The following is an 18117-nucleotide window of genomic DNA, read 5'->3' on the forward strand; positions in this document are numbered from 1 at the left end:
TAAAAAGAGATTTAGATCTCAGAATCCCACGGTTAGTTTATTCTATACTTGTTTAATAAATTCGAATATATAAACTCTTTTGACAAAGTGTATTAGTAATAGTTAACTAAACTAAGGGAAATATTTAAATGAATAAAATAATTAAAAAGGTCCAGTCTAACAAAAAGCCATTAACTTAAATCTAATAAAAAAAACACTGATTCCTTCACCAGTTCGTTTGTATTGTTTTATATTCATCATGCGTTCATTTCGCCGTCGCGCCGCTTGACATTTGACAACGGAGGGTTTGAGAAAGGGGTAAGTGTAAACAAAACACTTCTAGCAGACACTTATCCCGCATAATCGTCCTTTCAAACTGCTAAAGGATAAACGCATTCATTCGCGTAATATGACAGGTCAATTTTTTTTTATAAAATTAATTATTTTCGGTGGACTTTTATTAATTGATTTATTAGTTACATCATTTATATACAACCATGGCTATAATATGTTTGTTACAAACACATATTATCTTTGTTTTTTAAAATACAATACGACTTATGAAAACATGTGTTTTTGCCGTGAAAAAATTGCCGCGTTGTGTGATCGCTTGCAGAATACGATACATGCATTACGTACTAGAAAAGCTTTTAAAAGCAATGCGTATGTCGGAAAACCAAGAAAACGTAAACACAAAGTAGTGTATTAAATATTACTGGCAGTTGTTTAGTTTTAATTTTTTTTTTCGAAAAAAAGACAAACTTTTTTTCTTTTATTCTATTTCATATGACGATTTATATTGCCAGGTTTTTTTAAATTAAAAAGTAAGTAACATATTATTAGAATACAAACAACTCACCGGAGCGTTTGGAATTAATTTTTTTTAATAACTTTCTCTATCTATGTCCACTCCTAAACAAATATAGCAGTTTAAATGCTTAAAAATAACCGTAAAGCAATTTGCTTGGAGATGATCAATTTATGGTTTCGAGAGCTTATTTAAATGTTACATTCATGGGCGATAAATCTACTCGCTCTGCTATTAGCGTCGTATGCTAGAAAAAAAAAAGTATGCGCAAGTAGGAACATTATTTCATTTAGGGTTCGGTATAGACGAATATTTTTAAAGCCTGATATTATTTATTAACATATTTAGGGAGAGTAAATTACATTTTCACGAACAACAAAAAATAATTTTCTCCATACAAATATTCATACATTTTATAATGGGTTTTGATTGCGGCTATACTTATAAAATTCATAATAAAAGTATTTAATTTTTAAAAAAGGTAATGATAAAAAGTAATATAATTTAGATGTTAGCAAATATTTATTTTACTAATATTTTAAATGCGAATGTTTACGTGGATGGATGGATGAATGGATGTCTGTTTGAAGGTAGTCCCGACGAAATTCGGCATATACATATAATAAAACACGGTCTGAAAGAACTCATAAGCTATTTTTTTTTATTCGCGGGGACGATATAAAGGAATATAAATTAATAAAAAGTGTGCAGAACCCTAAACTTGTTTGATAAGTTGCAGAGTTCTATAATGTTATATTGGAAATGTATCAGAGCCCCAAGAACTGTACCAGACGTAAGATTTATGGCCGTTCATCGATAACGGTGTATTAATAATTTTAATGCCAATTCTAGGGTCAATAGTACGGACATGAAACGGTTGCACTTGTTAATAACTGTTTAAGTATGGTTGAATTATTTTTATAATGTAAAATTTTATTTTTAGCCGCTTATTATAATTTAAGACGTAAATATGTCGATAGCATTTATTGTATAGAATTTTGGACTGAAAAGAAATATCTGTTTCTTTTATATATGGAAGGAAATCTTAGCAAAGATGTCTTGCTCCTGGGGGAATAGCGTTATAAGAGTAACCACTAAAACCTCCTTGGTAGAAATTCGCTAGTACCACTGGCTTTGGGATGACTAGTGGAACGCACTGGTGCTAAAGAGAAATATCTAGGATACCTAATATAACTCTTAAGTAATTATAACAATTTTCTACCGATGGAATATCATCTATATCTATATTACATTGTTTTATAAGGTTAAGAGTTACTCATAATCTTTTAATACTACTTTGTATAAAGAACTATATGTCGCATGCGACTCGGTAGACGCGCAATTAAAAAAAAACTAAATTAGTAGCCTATGTCTTCTTCCAGACTAAGTTCTACGTCTGTGCCAAATTTCAGCAAGATCTGGAGCCGCAGCAGCCGTTCTGGAGATACCTTCAAACAAACATCCATCCATCCATCTAAACATTCGCATTTATAATATTAGTAAGAAATAAAGTAGTAAGATTATCTTTAACATAGTTTTAGTGGTACTGGTTAGAAATAATAATAGAAAAATGTATTCGAATAATAATGTACGGTATATTCGTTCTAGCACAGGAAATGGAATCCCGGTATTGGGTGACTGAGCGATGCTGCGAAATTGCTAGATCCTGAAATTAGGTCACACCTGAACTGCGGCGCGGCCGCTCTAGATACCCGTTGAACTTTGACCTATAATGCACTAGAATAAAATCTCCTTTGTTGAATAATAGTCTCATTTGTCGCCTAGATTTTAGTAAAATATCTGTATATTAACTGCAAGAGAACTCTTTTAGAGTCAAGCTCACCTGTACATCGCTGCATTTTTATGTAATGTCACAAACGTTGGACTGTGTACAAAACTTAAAAAAAGGGTCTTGACAGACGGATGGATGGACAACAAAGTGATCCTATAAGGGTTCCGGTTTTTTCCTATGAGGTACGGAACCCTCAAAGTAACCGGTGCCCTGATGTAGATATCTTGCCTACATTTAATGGAGAGGAAAGAGGAGGAATAGAAATACACTTCACTTTCACACTTACATTACAGTAAAATTCGCATGTTAAATCTAATAAGTACAAAGCATTGTATGGAATACAGCGGTGAGATATTTTTATCTTTAAAGCTCTTGTGAGCGGACTTAAGTTGCGGTGTAAACAATAAAAATGGACCCAAGTGCCCTCCCAGCTATTATTCTGTCAACGCCTCGCTCGCTCCTTACCCGGTCTGGCTTAGCTAATTGGGTCGCATTGTTGATGTAACCCAATTATTTTATTCATGGGAACAGCCTGCGGAAAACAGTTAAGTCAACTTAGACTTTATAAGAAGTGTAGGCAGATATACATAATTTCCCAACAAATAAATAGGTTACAGTTTTTATAAAAAAGCCAACTAATAATTAGATTAGTGTTGCCATGTCTTTTACTTAGAGTTTTAATAGATTTTGCTATGTCCGTAGAATCCATAGACAAACTGATTTGCAATCCAGCAACTACTGAACTAATATCCAGCGCTGTGCAAGTAATCAAGTGTCAGGATATAGGTCGTGAACGTTCAAGCGCTCCACGATAGCTCTTCACGATAGATACGTATTGAAAGCTAATTTATAGGTGACTAGGTGTCGCCCGCGACTCTGTCCGTGCGGAATTAAAAAATAATAATATAAGTATGTTTTCTTCCAAACTATGTTCTTTAAGTATGCCAAATTTAACCGAGATCCGTTCTGCCATTCTGGAGACCCTCAAACAAACAAACATCCATCCATCCATTCGTATATATAATGTTTTACTAACATTATATATACGAATTTATTTTATTTACTAACAGTATAACGATTATCTGAAAAAAATGTAGACTACATATAAGATCTTAAACATATAGTCATTCAATAATAATGGTCAGTCATTAGATTATAAATGGTGTTTGGTAAAAGATATCTCCAGAACTGCTCCAGAACTCCAGAAATTGGCTTATATTATATGTAGAATATAGTCTGGAAGAACACATAGGGCTACTAATTAAAAAGAATTAACCATGTAGAAGTCGCAGGCAGCCGCTAGTTATTATTATACCAAAAGTGATTCAAGTTTAAGTATAGTCGGATTCAGTAGAACGGAAACGATTCCTGTGCGGTGCTATCGGCGCGCCCTCTACTCGGTGCCAAGCCGCGCCTCGCCCGTGCACTCATAGCGCCTTGCACCACTACAGTATAGGGTTGTCGATTTTTGTAAATGTTTGACTTTAAAGATTTAATTTGTGAAATGTCGATTACATGTAGTTCAATTTTTATTTCGTATCGAAAAATCATACATTTTCAAAATATTTAAAAATTGTAACTATGGTTGAGTTACAGAGTTTAAGAAATTGCGAAGGTTTGTTAAATGTTCAAGTTATTTTTTTACATGCCAATATTATATTTAATGTGTATAAAGGAAAAAGCAAATTTAATTAACTGTATAAATAAATCAAATTAAATTCTTAGTCATATAAGTCAAACTTTTTCTATTGGTAATGTATTTTAATTAAAACTTAATTATGATATAAAATTAATATAGATCCATTGTTTATCAATAAAACCTCTTAGTTGTGGCAGCCTTATCATTAGCATAGTGCAACACAAGACGACACGCATACATTTCCGCAGGCGACTCCAGCCAGGAATGACAATCAGGCCATTGTCTATTGTAAACGGAGGCCGCTCCACGGTGTCCTTTAGGCAAGGATCTGCTATACACGTAGGGTGGCCAGGTCTCTAAACCTAATAGCCGGTCAGACCAGCTACTTTTGCCGGACACCCTATATTGTTGAGGATTTTGCCTCAGTATTAATAGGTGCGAAGTTTAAAAAGTCGCACAACCCGAACACCGTTTATTTTGGCTGGACACGCATTCAAAAATCCTACCTATGTCCGGCTTTATCCGGATAGCTTTCAACAGTTGACATTCAGCACGTCTACTGCTTGAAGCTACTGCTGTCGACTGTTTGAACCCATCCCGTGTACAGCGGACCTTAGCTGCTGATCATGCGATGTTACTCAGCTGATACATTAACGAACCTTGCCCGGTGTACAATATCCTTTGTTTTGTGAACTTTACAATCTATCAATACGAAAGTTAAATAGCTAGTTTGGTTTACGAACTGTGGAAAAAAAAAGAAAATCAACAAAAACAGTGTGCAAAACAATATTGTTATTGTACAAGGAATATGAAGTCCTATGTTTGATGAATTTGCACTGAAGATAATATCAGTCAATATGCACTGTATATGCAAATAGATGAGGAAAATTTGTCCTGTGGACTACATCTACGTTTTGTATACTATATAATATTATAAATGTGAATGTTTAGATGATTGGATGTTTGTTGAAAAGTATATCCATAACCGCTAAACAGATCTTGTTGAAATTTGACACAGGTGTAGAGCACAGTCTGAAAGAACACATAGGCTACTTACTAAGCTTTTTATACTACCGCGCGGACGGAGTCGAGGGCGTGTGCTAGTATTATTCTAATTATATTAAACAAACATGTAACATTTTTTTACGGAAATTTTGTGTCTTTGTAACATTTTGAAACTTATTTAAACTTGTGCGCGAGAGGAAAACATACATGATTCCCCTCGTGTTTTGGATTACTGTTTTGTTTGTTCAATTACAATTACCTTATAGTCTGCAAACTTTGCCAAAGCCAACACAATTTATTACCGCGTAAGTCATCAGGATAGAACTTGGCTTCTTGTTTTATGCGTTTCTTTGATTAAAATGAGACTTAAAGCAGTATATTCTGGAGTTATTTAAAAACGGCATTTCATTTCTGCCGTTTATAGTAATTGAGTTAAAAGCAATGAAGTGTTTTAGGTAGATTTTTTTTATTATTAATTATTTTTTTAATCAGAAAAGAAATATGAAACAAGACTTACCTTATTTATGTTATCCTTCGATTGTTAAAACTTCTTTTATGGTTGCCTCATGTTTGTGAAATCTGAAAACAAAAAAGTAACTTTATAAAAGACGTTAAGTAACTTTCAAACCTCCAAATAGACAACAAATTCCTATTAAATAAACCACTATCAAGGTATAAAAGAATTTAAAAAAGAATGCTAAAAAGCTTTATTTAAAAACTGCAAATGGAAATTCCATTCAAAAGTGGTCCAATTCAGTGTAGGTAAGGGGGTAAAAAAAGGTTTCAGTTCGGCGGATCGCTCTTTTGGATCGTGGCTTAGTACAGGATATCCGAAAGAGAATACAAAGCGAGAGAGAAATACAATGCTTCTGTTATTTGGATGTTAATCGACGTTTACGACTTAGTTTAAATAAATGAAATCGAAGTCGTATTTTGTTATTTATTTAATTATTCTTATTCACTGATAGTTTAATACTCCTGTGTAAATGTGAGTTTCTGACACTAAAATCTGGATAAAACATATCGTCGTGCCAATCATCTTTGAAAAGTAATAGATAATTTTATATATTTAAGCTGGAATTTTCTCTCAGAAACTCACGATTAGTCCTTACGTTGTCGATATTAGCTTAGTTTTGTACAATCGTGGGTTTTCACTGTAAAGACAAAAGAAAAAACAATTTGGCACAGGTTACATTGACTATGTAAAATAGAAATAACAATCTGTTTATTTAAAGATGTTACGTCAGTGGAAACTCGATTGCAACAGTAAGATATATTGTAAATATAAATCTATATACAGTTGTAGATCTAGTTTAAATCCGATGATCCAAATGGGAATAAATTGAGGTCGTACGCCGGCGGAAATACTCTAACCGTGCTTACAGGTGATATCAAATATTGAATTTAACTCGATGTTCGCTACAGACACCATGTTATATGTAAACACAGGACAGATATACGATTAAAGTTTAGTCTTCACCTCTGTAGTACCATAATTATAGCCATCCTTTTTATAAAAATCAACATAGATGATTACTACAATACTATAGTTAAAATTCAAGATAAATCATTACTATTTCCTCGCTTGATACACGTAATAATCGATAATTTATATTTTGAAATTCTCTGAAAATTATATTTATATTAAATATGTGTGTGTATTTGAGTAGAAAATTGTGGTCACCCTGTCTTTGCTTGAGATGCCTAAGTTCGAATGCAATTTCCTACAGTGTTGATTTTTACTTTACACAGGAAATGGGATATTTTATTGGTAAAGAGTTATGGATCATATAATACATAAATATGGTAGAAAAAATACGGCTAGTATTAGACTCTGTTTTACGAAGTCATTGTAAGTCCTGAATAAGCTACTCGAAACTTATTTGTCAAATAACTTATTTATTTGTTAGTTACCCAGCTTTACTTGAACATTATATAACTTCCCTTGGGAATCTAGCACCTAGAAATAAAAAGAGTAAGCCAAAACTTGTTATCATAAATTGTCTATTTTTGTATGCGTCTGTTATGTAATAGGTTAAGAGCTATTAATCGGAAATCTTTGTACAAGTTTTTATTTTTTAAATAGAAATTTCACAAAACAATATTCAGAGAGAAAGTTTAACAAACATCCAACGGTCACACGTAACCACACAAGCGGATGAAATGCGCATATTAAAAATTCATTACACAGTTGTTAAGCGAAAAAATTATAATTTTGTGGGCGACAGTTCCTTTGCGACGCGCGCACCGGAAAATGGCCGCGGCACAACGCATTCGACGCGGTTTATTTTTCGGACGAGGTTCCTGAACTCTGGTGTTTGTGTTATGAATATTAAAGATAAAACGAATGTTGTAATGTAGACGCAGAATTTAATAACGCAAAGTACATTTTAATATGTCTGCAGTATTGTTAATAGGAGTAGTTGGCGTTTCGAAATGAAAAACCTTGGGTATTGTGTAATTCGTCTTGAAAAAACATGTGAATATAAAAGTTTTCTTTTAATTAAATTTGATTATATTAATGTAATATTTTTATCAATATCTTACTAATATTATAAATGCGAATGTTTAGATGGATGGATGTTTGTTTGAAGGTATATCCAGAACGGCTGAACGGATAGCGGTGAAATTTCGCATTCATATGGAACATAGTATAGAAGAACATATAGGTCGCTAATTAAGTTATTTTTTTAATTCCGCGCGGACGGAGTTGCTAGTGTATAATAAAATAAACGCATGAAATTACTACTTTACTAATCGAAAATAAATCAATAAACTGTATACCCCAATTGATCGTGGTTGATGCAAAAAGCTTTGTGACATGATACAGTTGTCAGTCAATCATTCCAATCCTTATACGAGTATATTGTATTTTGTTACAGTAAGCGTGAGTTCGTCTGTTTTTCATTCATGTTCAGCATTTTTGATGTTTCCATATAAAAACACTTTTAACGCGTAAGTACGTAAAAAGGGTGGCTCCCTAAACGTCAAAGGAATTGCAACTTATTGCTGCGCATTTCAGTAACGTAGGGGAGAGAATTAATTAGATAATTAGAAGGGAGGGTCCATGAGGCCGTGCAGTTTATTTTAACGGATTTTTTTTTAACTTTGTTTTGCTTTTTTAAAGAAAGATGCGTGGATTGAAAAGTATCATAGTAAAGATAATATTGTATTTAAACCATTCTACACTAATGTTTGGTTTTTTATTGATAGGATAGGAAATAGAATAATTTCTAGAATAAAAATCAGTAGCTTATACAACTTCTACTCCTACGCAAATATAAAAAAGAATGAAATAGTTCTAATATAATATAAATTATGATCACACAAAGAAATGTAAGTCAGCAAAGATGGCGTCGCAAGTTTCATTTCAATCAAGGCTTGCTTTGTGTCTTGTAAGGATCTGTAAAGCATCATCAGTTGTCAGGAAACAGAGCTACTTTAATGAGGGGATCGGTATTTTATTATTCATTTGATGCAAAATTTTCGGCTTGTATTGACTTCACACTGAAAGATATTATAAATTAGTCAATATTTTATAATAATATTTAGGAAAGTTTATTCGTTAATATTTATATAAATATTTCTCTCTGTATTAGCAATTAGGTGTTGCCCGCGACTTTTTCCGCGCGGAATTAAAAAAAAACTATTAGTAGCCTATGTATTCTTCCAGACTATATTCTATATGTCCAAATTTCATCGAGATCATTGTAACAAAAATCCATGCGTCTAAACTTTTTTCGCATTTGTAATACGTAATACGATAAATTTATCAGGTTTAGAAGTTTTTGATTGTATTCGATTAACATACAAATTATTTCTTTATATTTATATTAATAATTTGTACTGATAGCTAAGATGCTTTGACAAGGCATTAAGCTTATGTCCTAACATAACCATGTCAACGTTAGATTTCAGACATTGGCTCGTGCAGTTCGTTCTACTTTCTCCTGTACCAAGGGAGTTGTCCAGCGGAAATTGCTCATTGCTGCACAGTTTTTAATGACTACTTCCCCAATGGAAGCTTAATGAGTCACCGGTCGCCAGGAATAGTGAGTATAAATACATTTTACACAACAATATCGAATTACGGGGTACAATGAATTAGTTGTTTAACTAAACGATTTTTGATCAACGTATCCTGTTCCAGTCGAAAGAAGTATTTATGCTATAGGAAAACTCATTGATAAAGCTATGTCCAAAATGTTTGTATGCAACACTAGCGAGCGCCCGTAACTCCGTTCGCGTGGAATTAAAAAGATATTAAGTAGCCTATGTTTCCTTCCAGACTATGTTTTACGTTTAGCCCTTCTGGAGATACCTTCAAACATTCAACCATCCATCCATCTAAATATTCGCATTTATAAGTAAGATAACATTATTTGACTTCACTGTAGATTAAAGTTATCACAATTGTATGATATACATAAAGTCCGCTGTTTAGGGAATTAGACGTTCATCTGTTTTCTTAATTTAAGCATAGGATCGAAACGAGGTATAGTTCAGTATTAAAATTATTTGTTCATCCGCAATAAAGACTTAGAGTTGTAGTTTTTATCCGTATTTTCTTTGGAAAGTTTTACAAGTACATTCAACCTAATGAAAAACTAAGCTCAATAGAAAAAAAAGATGTAAATGTTAGCACAATTCTATGTAATTACGAGGTGAGTACTCTTACAGTGAGCAATATAATTACATCATATCTCATCACAAGTGTACGCTATTATAGCTTTTATATCATTTACGTAACGATGAAAATGGCTTGCATAATTTTTAAGTGCATAGATAGGTGCGCTCAGTATTTGCATGGCGTGCAGTCACGCGAACTGTGTCTCTGCATTCGGCCTTTTTATATTGAACCATCGCTACTACGGTAATTTAAAGAATGGTAATAAAGTGGTATTTGTTAGAAAATATATTATAATTTTATCGAGTTTTCTAGAGTAAGAGATACAGCTAATTATATTCTTCTAAGCCACTGTGAATTTTCACTGCCCAGCGAAGCAAAAGGCTCTAAAGTGATTTCATAACGAACTTCAAAACGTATGAAACTGTAATGTTATACAAAATGCATTCGCTAAGAAGCGACTCCATTACGACCTTCAAAAATATATAGAACTGACAATAACTTTCGATAAGTAACGTGATTGTCGCGCATCAGTTCCATACATGTTCGAAGTTCGATATGTAATCGCTTCCTAGCGTATGCATTTTGTCTAGCCTGGCAGTCCGCTGTGAATAACCAGAAATATAGATATGTTTATGTAAAAGGAGCTGATATTACTGTTTGGAATGTAGTAATTGATCGTCAATGAAGACATAGTCGCTGAGTAGTCTTTCACAGCAACGTGGTAACCACAATATATCTGATTCAGTCATTAGAGTAGCGGTAATAAGCAGCTGTCACTCTTGCTCGCTATCCTCGACCACACTAACCGCAACTTTACACAATCATACCTCACTTTTTTATAATATAAATGCGAATGTTTTGATCTATGGACGTTTGTTAGAATGGCAAATATGTAGAACATAGTCTGGGAGAACGCATAGACTACTCATTAAGTATTTATTTCAATTCCGCGTGGACGGAGTCGCAAGCGACTGCTAGTTTGGCATAATGGTTTGTATTCGTTGTTGACCAAATAATATAACGAAATATTTCATATTAAATAAGATTTTAAAGTTGATCCTAATATCCCGTATTTGTTTTTTGGAGTAGTTTGTCGGGTCACGAGGTTGTCTGGTGTCAAGTGCGCTCAGAGTAAACCTCTTAGGTGTATCTAGTATGGGATACATAAGTTAGGTGCTATGCAAATATGCATTATATACAGGGTGTTATTTTTTAACTTTCTACAGCATCGTGTATACTAGATATATTTTCCTTCCTCATTTGGATCTTTATACTTACTTTATACTTTATAACCAAATTGAACTTTGTAATCATGAAACCACAAAAGTTAATTTTAAATTCAAGTAAAATTATGTTAATACGCGATACAGAAATAATAAATATTTTCTATTCGTCGAATGTTTCAAACTCAATTAATCCACGGTAAGATTTAATTAACGTTCTAAATCAGTGAGGCGTTAAATAATTAATCATCTAACAACAAGTGGTGTCTACTTTGACTTTTAAGAGACAGGACCATTCAAGCGCTTTACTCCCTGTCAAAAAAGGGGACAGTGAGATGGTTGCTAAAAGTTTTATGTATGTAAATTTTCGGATCTGTATACATTCATAAGGAAGTTTTATTTTCATACTACCTTTCACCCGCGACTCCGTGCGCGCAGAACTTAAAAAACATAATTAGTAGCTTATGTGTTCTTCTAGACTATGTTCTACATCTATACCAAATTTCAACGGGATCTGTTTAGCCCTTCTGGAGATACCTATAAACAAACAAACATCCATCCATCCAAACATATTTATGATATTAGTAAGATAAGTGTTAAAATGATATTATGCAAATGCGTGATTGTTATCTTTCACTCAGTCCCCTTGAAAAGTGTCCGAATTTAGTACGACTCTTTGCTTAGTCCTTTTGTCCATGGTCAAATGATGTCTATCAAATCGCTTATTTGCGTTACTTCGTTATACAAAACAAACTAATTAGATGCCGATGAACGGTTTTCGTATGCAAATGGTTTGTGAGTAGGTGACTTGGTACGTGTGGAGAATATTTATTCAATCATTTTGTGCTCAATTTACACGCCTGATTATTGATTTATAATTAACTCATTATTATTTGTATATTTATTGCTATACGAGATGGAATTTTTTGTTGATAAAAGTTGAACTATTAGAGATAGATTTTTTTACTCGACAGGAATTTTCCTTTATTTTTTTCCTTTTAATTAACGATGTTTGTTTTAGATATTTGCTCGTTGGCCATATGGATTGAGGTCATAAAATATAGGTGTTATTTTTGTATACTTCAACTATTAGATCCTTAAATTATACTTCTTATTAAAAAAATTACACCCTGTATTGTAATCTACCAATATTGTCAACTAGAAGTAAACTTTTATGAACTTATTTCCTTTCGAGTTTTATTTTTCTTAATAATGACGTTAACAAGTCTTTTCTGCTCGCAATGAATGGTCCATTAACACAGTACTTCAGTGACAGTAAAGTACAGAAGCAGAGCTGTGTAAATGTAAACTTGCAGTGCTTTGGCGCATCGTTCGTTCACCCGGTAATAGGGCTGCCATACTTCCGGCTTTTATCCGGATTTGTGCATTTCTATTCCGTATCCGTACTATTGCTTGGGCTAATACATTTTTGTATTTTTTTTTACCTAAATAAATTTTAATGGGAACTGTAATTTTGTATTTTAAATCTTTTTCTTTATGATCGTTTTAAGACATCTTTCTAATATAATAAATGCGAATGTTTGGATGGATGTTTGTTTGAGAGATAAATAGATCTAGCTGAAATTTAGCATAGATGTAGAACATATCTAGTCTAGAAGAACACAGGCTACTAGTTAAGTATTTTTTTTAATTCCGTGCGAACGAAGTCGTGGGCGACAGCTACTTTACGATGAATAATATGGAAGCGTTGACATTTTGCGTGAAATATTTCGCTTCAGAGAAGCAATTAGTGTTATAAAAATTCCAAGTATTTGAGTAAAGGTAACGGAATCCTACAATTACCATTTCATGCCACTGTTAACAGTTTATGTAGATGACACGCAAACCCATGTCCTACATCACGGTAAATGGGAGAGTCTTTTACTTTTGCATTTGTTTAGATAGTTAGACAAAGGTGAACATGAAGGTAAAACTAATATTCCTAATTTTTTGAAATATTAAGTGTGATTATTATTATACAAAATATGTTTACGGTGTTGGATTGAAACGAGATAAATATAATAATAGGATTAGGGAAGTACTTCTTACTAATATAATAAATGCGAAAGTTTAAATGGCAACTTTATGTCATTGGGCATATTAATAGACGGAGCCGCATGCGATAGTTAGTATTTAAAAAATCTATACTCAGTAGTTTGTATAATCATAAAACGATTTAATCCAGCGCATTGTGGCGTTGATGAGAAAACTTTGCGCGGCTCATTATGTACTTGCGGCGAGGCTTCAGCGCTTTGTTGCCATCGCAATGTCCAAGTGCTGAAATGTTTCAACGCCAGCTTATTATACAAGCAACGTTTTATATTTTCATTTTACTATGAAATAAAACTTTTTTCAGTTACTAATTAAAACAAAATTACTTAACTTATAATAAAGTAGTACCTTCGAATCTTAGGAATATGTGTATAGCTGTAGATCGCGACTCCGTCCGAGCGGAATTTAAAAAAACTTAATTAGTAGCCTATGTGTTCTTCCACACTATGTGCTACATCTATGCCAAATTTAAGTGAGATACTTACAGCCGTTTTGGAAATATCTTCAAAATTCATCCATCCATCTAAACATTCGCATTTATAATACTAGTAAAATTATTTAATAATATTAGTAAGATATTTGCAGACTTTCTTTTGTCTGTATCGAAGTCAATCAAACTCAAATATAACCTCAAATCAAAACACTATTTATTTGATTCTTTCGTAATTACAGTGAATATAGAAGAATTTAACAAAGCAAAGGATTTCAATACCATGAAACATGGGGAGATAAAACCCGCCATGATTTATTCACGACACCTATTTTCACACGACTTTTGTTTGAAGTCTGTGTTGCGAGGCGCGGCGTGGGATGCTGAAATGCATCTGCTTTAATTCAGAGGCGCCTGCAGGTGCTTGTTGTGGTTAAAGTGTTAGCGGACGAATAACCAAGAGGGGTATTTTGTAATGTTAATTTCTTACTTTAATGAATTTACTTGATGCTTTTCGAGTGTACGTATGTATTAATGGAAATTCATACTGTACTCCGAATTTCGGATTAGTAAAATATATAAAAGGCAAGTTATCATATATATATCAGTATTCTACTATAAACGAAATACTAATTTATGTAAGTATCCCTATCTTCAAAAATGTCATATTATTATCACTAATTGTCGCCCTCGACTCTGTCTGCGAGGATTTAAAAATCTTAATTAGTTGCCTATGTGTTCTTCCAGACTATGTTCTACATTTATGCTAAATTGCAGCGAGATCCACACAACCCTCTGGAGATACCTTTAAACAAACAAACATCCATCCATCCATCTAAACACACGCATTTATAATATTAGTAAGATAGTAGTACTAGTAAAAATGGTAATTTTATGCGTATTAAAATTAATATTTCATACTCGTACACTGCGGCCCAACCTTTACTAATTGGAAGCTCAGGGGTTGCATTATTTTTTGTAGGGAGGCTCTTACTTTGAAGAACTACTGACCTCATTTACTGAAGGATTTTTACACTTCATCTGCATAGACCAGGGACCTTTGAAATGAATTTTAAGGGTTCCTACTTTTAATACACAGTAATAATTAAAATATTTTTTAAAGGATTTAATAACGAGTTTTTTGCATTTGATACTGTTGATTTTGTAAAATTTTATAAAAATTCTGGTGTTATTTTATATTACTCTCGCCTGTAAAGTATAGGTGAGAGTAATTCGATAGCTACGAAGTTTTTAACTAATAAGTTTTTTATTATACGAATTTGTATTCGTATGTTTCAAGAAACTCAAGGTTGCCAAGTTGCTGTATTGCAATTTAAAATTACGATGGCAACAAAATGCTGCAGAATAAAATATAATGTTCCCTAGGAGAGACTTGACTATAGAGAAATGTCCCTAGGGCGTCGCTTAGTCAACTACGATGTATATGTGATATCTTTATTTAGGATTTTAATCATTTAAATTTTACATATTACCTTTTAGAACTAGAAATGTAAATTTTTACCAACCTTGTCTAGATTATTTATTGAACGCTTTGAGATAACTCGTGTTAGTATTTTTAATATATGTTTTTATAATATCTTTAGGTATTTACAGTTACATAAATCGATAGTTTTTAAATAGTAATCAGAGAATGGATGAAGTAACAAAAGTACACTGCAGGCAAATTACTCGTCTCTCATTTTTCCTTCGTAGCGGCTTTCCAAAAGTACAGGCTGCGTGCATTCACCCTGCGCGACCCATTTCGCTGTTACAGCACGTCTAGTCAACTCTCGGTTTTCGACAATTAAAATGCATAAAGCCATATTGGCAATTAATACCACTATTGAAAGCTGGAATAAAATATAAGATTTTTTAAAATCGGTCTAGTAGTTTTTGAGTTTATTATAATAGTTACATACAAAAATAAAAATCTTTCTTCTTTGTATATTAGTATAGCTATAGATGTAGTAAATTATTATATATAATGTCAAAAAGAAGCAATGTAACACACAAGACTTTTAACTAACATAAAATAATATAAGAATCTTAGTACAAAGGTGTAATAAGCCTAAAATTATATTACTAGCTGTCGTTTTCTGACATCAAAAACCATTAAAAACATTGTTCTCTCTCTTTTGTCAATAATAATGACAGGGATATGTCGATATAGAGATTTTGGTCTCAGAAACCAACTGTAAGCCTTCTTATGATCAAAACCTATCAGTAACGATAGTTCTTAAGTAACTATAAGTACTAAAAACAATTTATACTCAACATGTTTCATGGCTTATAAAAAGTCGTTTTCAAAGCGATGTGTGGCTTAAAGTCGTATGGACGTAACTTAAGGCTGTTTTCAGATAACATAAATAGTGATTTTTCAAGTGGAAAATTGGACGAGATAGAGCGAGGTCGAATTTCACAGTTCTCTGGCTACATGTCTATACTAATATTATAATATTAAATAAATACATATGTCTTCGTTACTTCTTACTTATATTAATAATACGAATATTTAGATGGATGGATATTTGTTTGAAGGTATCTACAGAACGGCTGAAGGAATCTCGATAAAATTTGGCATACATATGGCAGAATACGATCTGGAAGAGCACATACTAAGTACGATTTTTTAATCCCGGGCGGACGGAGTCGCTGGCGAAAGCTAGTTTTATAATAATAATAGTCAGCTTTATAAAAATATTTATTTTCACATGTGATTTCTATATATCTCATAACAAAATTATTAGTACGTAGGTACGTTCACACCATTCAACTTAGTTCTATTAGCATCAGAAATATTTGATTGTGCAGTTGATTAAGTAAGAAAAATTTATAAAAGCTGAATACAAAAGACTGGAACTGCTGGAGCAAGAAGCTATGGACTGGCATCATATAAAACTTATAAATTTTCTTTACAACAGACGAAAATATTGTTTTTTCAGCGTTAGAAATCCAAAGTTACATTACAGCTGTACTAAACCTAAACAAGCAATTAAGTTATTCTCACGGCACGCAAAGTTTGTTTACGAATATAAAATTACAAACTATAAATTAGTAGAGAACGATGTTCGCAGACGAAACACCAATTAGCCGTAGCACGTACAATGTGTTGAACGAAGAGACAAGTGCTGGCGCCGTGGGGTGCTTCGCTTCCGAGCTGATGGGGGCAATGACCCCGACACGTGTTTGCGATTTATTTGTAAATCGGCTTGCTTAAATTATTATTTAAGCAATATGAGTTTAACGTTTTAAATGAAATTATATGTTATTTTTTACAGGCAACTAGCTGTCGCCCATGAGTCCGTCCGCGTGGAATTAAAAACTTAACATCCGCAATTATAATATGAGTGTGGTTATATCGAAATTCTGTAAAATATGTACATCTATATATAAAGTAAACAGGACGTTCAGACAACTCCACACACTTCCACATCTTTCGAGTACCAATATATGCCTTGCTATGTATAGTGTCATCTTCAGTCTTCTTCCGACAAAAAAATCATCTTAAATCTTAAAATTGTATAAAATTGGACGTCGTATTATCTTGCAATTTATCTCGCAACGTAAAAGTACAGTTGCCGACAAAATACTTACACGTTGTTAATGTTTAAAAAAACATTTCGTATGAAGCCCGACACCTGCTGAAAGCGGGGGATACGATTACGAGGAACCGTGAGGAGTTTTAACAGACAAGTGCAACCCATCAGACGAAGGGTTACACTTAAGGTATCTCGTAAGAGTTGTAACTATATTGCCGGATACAGACTTCGTTTAGTACTTTTAGTGAACTTTGCGAGAAAAATAACAGAACGTTTTGTTTACAAGTAAAGCATTAATGAGCTAAAGTTACCATTAGGTAATGATAGGAAGAAAATCCGACACTGTCGGCGTATCGGCGCAACACTAGCCTTATTAAAATATCAACGCTTATGTCCCCTCACTAATCAATCTGACACTTGACTTGGTAATCAAAGCGAGCTATTCGCTCTATATGAGTCTAACTAATAATGTCTAAAACTAGAAAGAGCGCTTAGGGAGGGAACAAGTGAAAAATGTGTTACGTTTAAAAATCAATTTGCGAAAATATAAAATGGTGAGAAGATTACATAGTTAGAGAATATATAGATTATCTCCAGTAAATTTAACTGATGTCACAAATATTAGTAGTATAATGCATCCAAAAACGGAGTAACTGTTAGGTCAGATGAACAAATGTGTAATGTACATAACAAGGCACATACTAATCGTAATGTGGCGTGAAGAATTTTTATGTGGGTCGAGGAACGCATACCTTAAAAAGACATTAGTATCCATCGCCTTTTTACAATGTTAAATAAGATATAAGATTTAATAGAATATGTGATATGCACTAACATTTGAATTTATTGGATCATTCGAGACTCTTTCAGTCTGAGTAATATGGGGGAACATATACAGCATGAAGGCAGCAGCAAAAGAAAAAGGTGTTAAGTCGAAATTTATACTGTTGTGAATCCATGATGGATTATTTTTAAAACATAAACATATGGTTCTTAATTCAAATATAAATTCATATTTGT

General features: G+C 33.0%; 1 protein-coding gene across 1 annotated transcript in view; it reads right to left on the reverse strand.

Annotated features, from left to right (window-relative positions):
- Myo81F (unconventional myosin 81F) overlaps positions 1-18117 on the reverse strand; it is a 62107-nt gene that overhangs the window by 34470 nt on the left and 9520 nt on the right. The window contains exon 2 of the mRNA XM_013315457.1: positions 5741-5802. The gene's annotated coding sequence lies outside the window, so the exon portion shown is untranslated. The remainder of the gene's footprint in view (positions 1-5740; positions 5803-18117) is intronic.

The sequence above is a fragment of the Papilio xuthus genome, unplaced genomic scaffold, assembly GCF_000836235.2.
Source record: "Papilio xuthus unplaced genomic scaffold, Pxut_1.1 DF826961.1, whole genome shotgun sequence".
NCBI lineage: Eukaryota > Metazoa > Arthropoda > Insecta > Lepidoptera > Papilionidae > Papilio > Papilio xuthus.